This window comes from Peromyscus maniculatus, chromosome 17, assembly GCF_049852395.1.
Source record: "Peromyscus maniculatus bairdii isolate BWxNUB_F1_BW_parent chromosome 17, HU_Pman_BW_mat_3.1, whole genome shotgun sequence".
Taxonomy (NCBI): domain Eukaryota; kingdom Metazoa; phylum Chordata; class Mammalia; order Rodentia; family Cricetidae; genus Peromyscus; species Peromyscus maniculatus.
In genome coordinates this window covers 63,737,879-63,746,833 of record NC_134868.1, presented here as the reverse complement: position 1 = coordinate 63,746,833, position 8,955 = coordinate 63,737,879, and the positions used below count along the sequence as shown (strand labels likewise).

The window sequence follows — 8,955 nt, the reverse complement described above, 5'->3', positions numbered from 1 at the left end:
GAGTGAGCCTCACATCATACCGCTTAAGCATCTAACCCAACCGCCCACCTAGATAACCCGAGTAGTGTGTGTGTGTGTGTGTGTGTGTGTGTGTGTGTGTGTGTGTGTGTGTGTGTGTGTGTGTATCCCTCCCTTGTCAGCTCAGGTTTGACTGGCCTCCGCCCTTGGATGAGCGCTGGCATCCGTCTCCTTCGATTCTCAGGATTTGAAGATGGCTGCACAGTCAGTGCCGAAAATTGTGCTGAAATGCACGACCAAGGTGTCTCTAAATGAGGACTTTATTAATATGCTGAAGAACAAACAGCCGATGCCAGTGAATATTCTTTCGGGATACGATGTTGCAAAGCAGCAGCAACAGCAGCAGTGGCAGCCGCTGTCCACTGCCAGAAACAGAAAACTGGCCCAGCAGATGGAGAAAAGATCCTCTGTCCAGGCAACATTGAAACTTAAGCAAAGTTTAAAGCAGCGCCTGGGTAAGAGTAACATCCAGGCACGTTTAGGCCGACCCATAGGTGCCTTGGCCAGGAGAGCAATTGGAGGAAGAGACCTACCCATAATCCAGAGAGACTGCCCCAAGGAGGGCTTACATGGGGAATGTGCCACCAGGACCCTGCTTAGGGGCAAGATGTTACCCCGAGGCTGGAGTATGATAGGTCAGGGAAGAGGGTGCTTTGGAGGCCGAGGCCAAGGTCCTGCCCAAGGGAGAGGTGCCCTCACTCGCCGTGTATTGACCAAGGAGCAACTGGACAATCGATTGGATGCATACGTGTAGAAAACTAAAGGACACCTGGATGCTGAGTTGGATGCCCACATGGCACAGGAAGATCCTGCAACCAGTAGCCTGCCTGCCTGCCTGCCTACTAGACTCTTGTTTAAGTCACCAGATCTATAAAAAAAATAACCTTGAGAAAACATGAGAAGAAATCTGATTGAATCTGGAACGACCTTCCACAGTAGGCTGTGGACTGCCACCACCTGGCTCATTCAGTCAGTTCCGTCTACATTTTGATACTGTGTTATATGAATCCAATTTTCTTTTGATTTGGTTGAGTTTGTTTTGTTGTCTATCCAGTCACCCAGACTTCTGTTTGAACAGGAATGCCTTGTCCTTGTGAGGAGAACATTTTCCAGCCTGTGACTCACCTGTCATATATTCTGACATTTTCATATTTGTTCTGTTCATCTTTATGATCCCAGAAAAGTTTCCCAGGAGGGAGCTAGTGTTCTCACTAATGTGTGGTCTCTGGGATACAGTTCTTCTACATCTTCCTAAAAATCTTCCTGTTAAAAGCTAAACCTAAAGGTGTGCCTGCTGTGTTGATGGTGAAGGTAGTAAAATTGGAAAAGTTGGTATTGCTTGATACTAAATTCAGAAGATAGACAAATAATAATTGACTCTCTGGCTTTTGAAAATGCTAATGCACAATGAGAAAGGATAATTAGGCCTTTAAAGGCAAGAGCAGAACCCTTGGAGGAATGGATCCAACATACAATCGATATTGAATCTCTTGACCACAGTGATGCTTGGATAGGAGAGGTGATTTCCAGAGATTTGAAGAAAATTTGAAATGTCAAATATTTCAATTTCAGTAAACAAGGTCACCTAAAAAGGAATTGTAAACAGGACATTCCTAGACATGATGATTTTGCTAAGAAAAATCCAAACAGAACACCGCTCCCTTCTACATTATGCAGAAGATGTGGCAAAGGCAGACATTGATCTAATGATTGTAAATAAATAAAGGTAATCCTTTGCCATCTGGAAACGCCCTGTGGAGCCTCTTATACTCCACCATGTCAAACTCAGCTCTGTCCTTTCCTGTCATTGTGAAGGGAACTCCTTCCCAGAGCAATTAAAGAACCTAATGCCTATTGTAAAAAAAAACATACGGCTCTGGAAGACTGAACAGCTATAGCACAGAGAACAAAATTTTCAGGAGAAAACATAAATCAAAAGTTGGGAGAAAACATAAATCAAAAGTGATAAGGATTAAATTTGGAATCCCCCCAAATTTAGGGTTGGGTCAGGGTTTTGTTTTTACCTTTGCATGAAAATAAAAACAACTATCTTGAAGAATTTAAAGACCTTTGGACAAATAAGCATCCAAAGAAGAATGGAGAACTACCCTGAAAAAATTATCAAGAAAAGGGATAATCTTAATTCAGTCTAAAGTCTCCAAAGAAATGATGGGATCCCACAATGACAATTCCACACAGACTATGATAACACCATTAAGTTGACAAACACCCCACAAAATTGGCTTTGGAGTACAAACTGCTCAGGACAATTTTTAAATAGCTAGCTGAGATGATCCAGCCTCACAGACTATTCTAGCCAGGACTTGAGACAAGCTCTGCGCTTTCCCATTACCTAGACTGATTATGCGGAGACTGGACAATAAATAATACAGCTACCTCTTCCAGGACTTGATAATTAACCCAAAGTTTTTTTCTTTTCAGGATCCCCTAAATATACCTTTGCCCCTAGACAGCAGGAAATAATTTTAAGAACACAATACCCACATTCCCAAGAGGTGAGGTGGGTAGTTTTTGGTTGTTTGATGAGTTATGGATATTTGTCATGGTTTTGGTGGTTGATTACAAGTTGTTATTGGTAATGGTCAGGAAAAAAGCCAAACAAAGGAGATTAGATTAAGGGTTCTTGTTTGAAAAAAAAAAGGAAAAAAGAAGATATAGATATGATAAGATAAAAGGTAGATTAATCAATCTATTCTGAAAAGAGAAAAGAGGAATATGGATATGATAAGATAAAAAGGTAGATTATTGAATCTACTTTTCAAAAGCAAGTACTAGTTTTAAATATATTACATTGGATTTTTGTATATTATATACAAACTCTATATTGATACAAAGTTGAGATTTTTTGTTGAAATATACTGTACATATATTTCTACTATTGTCAAGGTCTTATACCTATACAGCTCTTTTAACAATGCAATACAATTTTCTAGTCCTTGAAAGTTATTACCAACTATTTAGGATATAAAGAAATGCAGCTTAGTTGTTAGTCACCTATTACAATGGAACTACTCAGGTTAGGTATGTTTTCAAGGTCAAACAGATATATTTTAGATAAACAGGTCATCTTCAAACACTTCAGGAATATGGTATTTAAGATTTTTTAATAGCAGGTTTTTTTTTTTTTTTTTTTTTTTTTTTTTTTTTTTTTTAGTAACAATGAGACATGTCTGCTCCTGGCAGCACCAATATACTTCAGAGAAGATGATGGTCATTGAAAAAACTCCATATGGAGTTTACTTTCTTTGTGGTAAGAGTTAGTCCCTGGGCAAGAAAATGCCCTTGCCTCTACTGCTGACAGTATACTGTCTAAATGGACAAGCAGGACATAAAGCTGAACCTTGCCCAGACAAAGTTGGACAGCCATTCAGAAAATCCTGCTTCATAAATGATTCTGTCAGATATGCTAGGCTTGTAGGCTGAATATGGATGCCCCAATGTCACAGAGGAACTTTGGGTGATTGTACAGGCAACCAGCTGTTTCTGTCGTTTCTCATATTTTTTTTTGGAAGTCACTGTTTGGACTTTCTGCTTACTTATGTGATATTATTTCCCTCTCTAGTTTTTGAGGAAGTTGAAAACTATATAGTTATAGTTTTCCTTCTTAACAAATTCAGAAAAGAAGATTACTGAAGGCATGTAAAGTGCATAAGTCTACAAGACATCAAAAGATAGTTTTGGGTTGGTAATACAAGTTAGGATATAAAGTGAATTAGGTAAAACATTTTGGACTCACCAAAATAGGATAATGGACTATTTTCTCTGAATCTATCAAATGTTAATGGACTGGACATTGTTAATGTAATTCTTGACTGTATATATTGTATATAGTTTTTCTTATATTAGTTATATTCTTCTTTTATTATTTTAGAAAAAAAGGGGAAATCTCACGATATCATGTTGTACCTTAATAAAATTTGCCCGAAGTTCAGAGAACAGAGCAAGCCAGTAGATTAAACATAGAAGCCAGGCAGTTGTGGCATGCACCTTTAATCCTAGCACAGGGGAGGCAGAAATTTGTCTAGATCTAGGTGAGTTCAAAGCCACCCTGGACTACATGAGATTGATTTAGTCTAGGAGAAAAATAGAGCCAGACAATGATGGCACACACCTTTAATCCCAATGCTTGGGAGTCACAAGCATTTAATCCTAGCACCTGTGATCTCACACCACCTTTAATCCCAGTATTTGGGAAGCACACATGCCATTAATTCCAGCACTAGGAAGGAAGTGATGGTTGTGGAGAGAAATGTATATAAGGTGTGAGGAGACAGAAACTAGCACTTTTGCAACTGGAGGTCCTTTTTGGCTGGACCCCTTTCAGCTGAGGACTCAGAGACATTCACTCAGAGAATTCTTGGAGTTGGTGAGATGAGCTGTGGCTTGTTCCTTTTCTCTCTGATCTAGCAGTATTTACCCCAATATCTGGCCCTGTTTTTTTTTAAATTACAAACTTTTTAGAAAATTGTGCAACAGTATTGGAACATAATAGATACTGGGAGAGTTAAGATTGTCTGAGCACGTCATCAAAAATAACCCCCCCCAAATATAAGTAATGTAGCCCAATTTGTATTTGTAATTGATTCTGAAGGATTTTATATGTTTTTACAAAAACAATTCCATTGAAATACATTTTCTAGAAATCATAATTCCCTATGTTAATTAGAAAATTTCAGACTTATCTGCAGAAAAATAATTGGGACAGTGAAGAGATTATATTGGGTATTTAGCAAACAGGTTGTATTTTTATAGACAGAGAAACACAAAAGAGGAAATTTGAACTTGATTTCTTGACTCGACTTTGTGCTATGACTATTTTATATATGCTATGTTAGGAATTCAATTTTATTTATTATCACTGAATTTGGAGACATAGACTAGAGTCTAAGATACATAAAAACACAAATAGTTACAATATGCTATGGAAATGTAGTTGTTTCCAATATTTTGCATTTGTGAGAGGCCAAGTTCACCTTCATGAAGAAGATAACAAGATAATATTCTTATTTTCATGAGAAGGTTATTATATAAATAAGAAAATATCTTGATATCTATAACAAGTCAAACATAAGTCTTCAACTTAATGCTACCAACAAGAGTTGATGTTTTTTCAATCACTATTGTTGATTTTCTGACACACGCTAATTAAATATATTATTTGAAACATATATAATTACCATTATCTAAATATAGTCACATATACTCCAGTGTATTCTTATGTAGTGATATATCTGTAAACCTGTTCATTTGTAGATATGGAAAAGCAAAACCTATATCCTATAAAATAGCAGTATTAGAAAACTCTGTGAGAACAATATGCAAGAGTTTAAAATACATAAGACACAAAACATTCAGCAAAGTATAAAACAATGTTTAAATTCATTAAACATCAGGCAAGACAAATGAAGATCACAATTTGTGTGAATAAGCTCTCAACAAAATGTCTAAAGAAAAAAATAAACCTGCCAAGATGCAGTGTCTGTCTGTGATTTCTGTTTTGTTTCTCTTAGGGTATCACTGATATATTTGGAAATATGGTTGTGTTAATGTCACTTTTCCAATTTTGAAAACGGCATTGTGGTTTTATAAAATAATCTCTTCATTTTCAGTTGAGAGCTGAAATATTTAATGATAAAACTGTATCAGATCTGCCTCATTTAAAGGATTTTGGAAAAAAATTTTTTCACATGTGTGTATTCATTGTACTATTTAACAAAATTCAAATTTTAGAAACAGATTACCAAAGAACATGTGTCATGAGTAGGCGTTTAGTGGTAATATACATTGATGGGACAATTCAAAAGACATGTGTCAATGAGTATTAAAACTGAGAAGGTGCAAACACATCACTAATTAGCTTCATTACAAATTCAACAAATACACCAAAATACAACATTCTTGTTCTTTTTATTCCCCCTGGAAAACTAATTTCTAATGGCCAAAACCTAACTAGAAATAAATCTGAGATGTATAAAATGCAGAATGGAAAAATAACTAGTGGTGTACTGGGTATTATTTAGGGTTTTCAATGCTGAGACAAAATATCTGATACAAACAATTTAAAGGGTCAAGAGTTTATTTTGCTTCACTATTCTAGACTGTTGCATCCATGATTACCTGGTCCCATCTACTTGAGTAGAATATCCTAGCCAGGCAGGAAGTATAGGTGGGACAAAGAGAGAGGAAAATTCTCGGAACAGGAAGGCTGGAGGAGGGGACTCTGCCAGCCTCTGACATCATGAGAAACAGGATGTAAGGTATCAGTAACCCACGAGTCACATGGCAAATTATAGATTAATAGAAATGAGTTAATTTAAGATATAAGATATAAGAACTACATATCAAGAAGCCTGAGCCAGGAGGCCAAACAGTTTAAATAATATAGGCATCTGTGTGTTTATTTGAGTCTGAGTGGCTGCCGACCCAAGGGGGACTGGAGATAAATCCAGCTAAAAATGTTACCCAATGGCTTGAGTTTCCACCTAACCTGAGAAAGCTTTAAAAAAAAGATTCTAAAATGGAGCTAAAACAGCTTCCTAGTTGTCTCTCTCAAGTTAGCTGCAGCCTGCATGCTTGAGCTACTCTATGACCGGCTCCTGGCATTAGTGCTTGACCTGAGGTATGGCAGGAATGAGGTGTCTCCAAGCCACACATTATGCTGCTTCTGTGTGGTGGATTTAGCCTTTGCTAATACATTAAAAAAGAAAAAAAAAGTTTTCTGGGCTACCTGCTTGGATAGAAGCCTGCCACAGCCATACAGTTTATAAGTAGTATAAGTCTCTGTGTGTTTACTTCGGTCCAAGCTGCTGGCTGCAGGGCCACAGGAGCTTAACAGAACCAGGAAAACTTGGGCTACAGAGTGGTGAAAAAGAAATGTCCTTCATTTCTCAGTAGATGGAAACAGATAATAATATACACCAAAGAACATGCCCCTAAAAATGTATTCCTCCTGCTAGGTTCTATCTCCCAAGTACCCCCCAAATAGCAATACCAGATAGATAGCAAACACTAAAAACTCCTAGGTCTGAAGAACATTTCACAATCGAGCTATGACTATAATTCAATGACATGTTGTAATTTAGATATGAAGTATTGCCCAGTCAAAGGCTCAAAAAATGAGAAATTGTCTTATATAGTGGATCCAGTCACAGAGAAAAGTGATAGGGTTATGAGGGGCCTGACTTTATCCATGAAGTAAACAACTGATGGGTTCATACTTGTTAGGCTGTTGTATGGTAAACCTTGAATTCATTGTAATCATTGCATTGAAGTGTAAATTTTGGCCTTGACATTTCTTGTATATTTATCTACTTCCTGGCCATCATGATTTAGAACTTATTTTTTTTTAAATTATTATTATATTCTCTTGCCCTCATGATGATCTACTTTATTACAATCTCAAGGCACCAGAACAAGGTAAATGTAGAACAAACACCTGAAGTGAAGAACAACATGAGTGTTTTCTTCTTTTAAACTGATTCTTTCAGGTAATTGTCAAAGCAATGAGAAAGGGAACAAACCTAGATAGACTGTATATAGTAATTCAAGTTAGCAAACTACTTACTCCATCAAATGGTATGAATTCATCTCTCAAAACATCATCAAAATACTAAGTAATAAATGGGCACATCATATATCATTTTGTATGATTTTAAATAATGAAGACATCTGTATATGAACACATAATTTTGGGTTCTGCTAACATGACGGTACAGGATTGAGACACAATTGGGGGCTCAGAAGAGTGTCTTACAAGGGTTGGAAATATTCCATTTCTTGACCTGAAATTTAGATTGTCAAATGTATTCAGATTAAAATAAATCATTGAATTATATAAATGTTTGTTTTCTGTTCTGTGTAATTTTTAAATAAAAACACCTAAATTCCTTTCTCTCTATATGTAACCCAGTTTCATTCATTTATTGAATGATGACTTTTAATGTGCAAACACAGTAAGTCTCTTATGAAACAATCACTGTTTTTTAAGACCTTTAATTTGACCTTTCAGGTCAGGGCACCATGTCTTCTGGTATATCCTTCATAATGGTTCCTTCCTGCCAGACTCTCTGGCATGAAAATCATCAGATTTTACACCTATCAGTGTAACAGAACATGTTGTCTGTTTTATATTATTATGTTGGCTTTATTCTAAGACTGATATTTAGTCTTCAGCTTTTCATGAAATCAAGAAACAATGCCCTCTATGACAATCGGTTCAACAACTCTTGAGGAATGCAGCATCTCATGTTCTTAGATATGAAACTATTTGACATGTCATGAAAATATAGTGTTTGCTAAATGGTTATAAAATAGTCTTTTAAAGCCTTTAGTAGAAATAAATACAGCAAAGTATAATTATTAGCTACATTAAATTATGGCAAACTCTTGAACTTAAAAAGAATCTGATGCAGGGATCTAAGATCTTAGGATCTTAGTCATAATGTCTTAGTTAGGGGTTCTATTGCTTTTAAGAGACACCATGATTACAGCAACCTTGTAAAGGAAAAATATTTAATAGGGGTGACTTACAGTTTCAAAGGTTTAGTCCAGTCCATTTTCATCATGGATGGACATGATGCAATGCAGGCAGACATGGTGCTGGCTACATCTTGATCATATGGCAACAGGAAGTAGTCTGAGACACTGGGCAGGGTTTGAGCATATATGAGACCTCAAATCCCACCACAATAGTGGCATATTTCCTGCAACAAGGCCATATTTACTCTAACAAAGTCACACCTCCTAATAGTTACATTCCCTTTGGGGGCCAGTTTCTTTCAAACCACCTCATATAATATTCTAGAATGATAGATAGGCATATCATTGGGAAGAAAATATAAAGAAAAATAGGATAAATTTTAATAAGACTGTAGTTTGTAGGGAATGTTCATTTTAATGAATCTAATGTTATGGACT

The 8,955-nt window shown here is 36.5% G+C and overlaps 1 pseudogene; it reads left to right on the top strand.

Annotated features, from left to right (window-relative positions):
* The first annotated feature begins 211 nt into the window (after positions 1 to 211).
* LOC102921787 (chromatin target of PRMT1 protein pseudogene) lies at positions 212 to 772 on the top strand (annotated as a pseudogene).
* Positions 773 to 8,955: the final 8,183 nt, after the last annotated feature.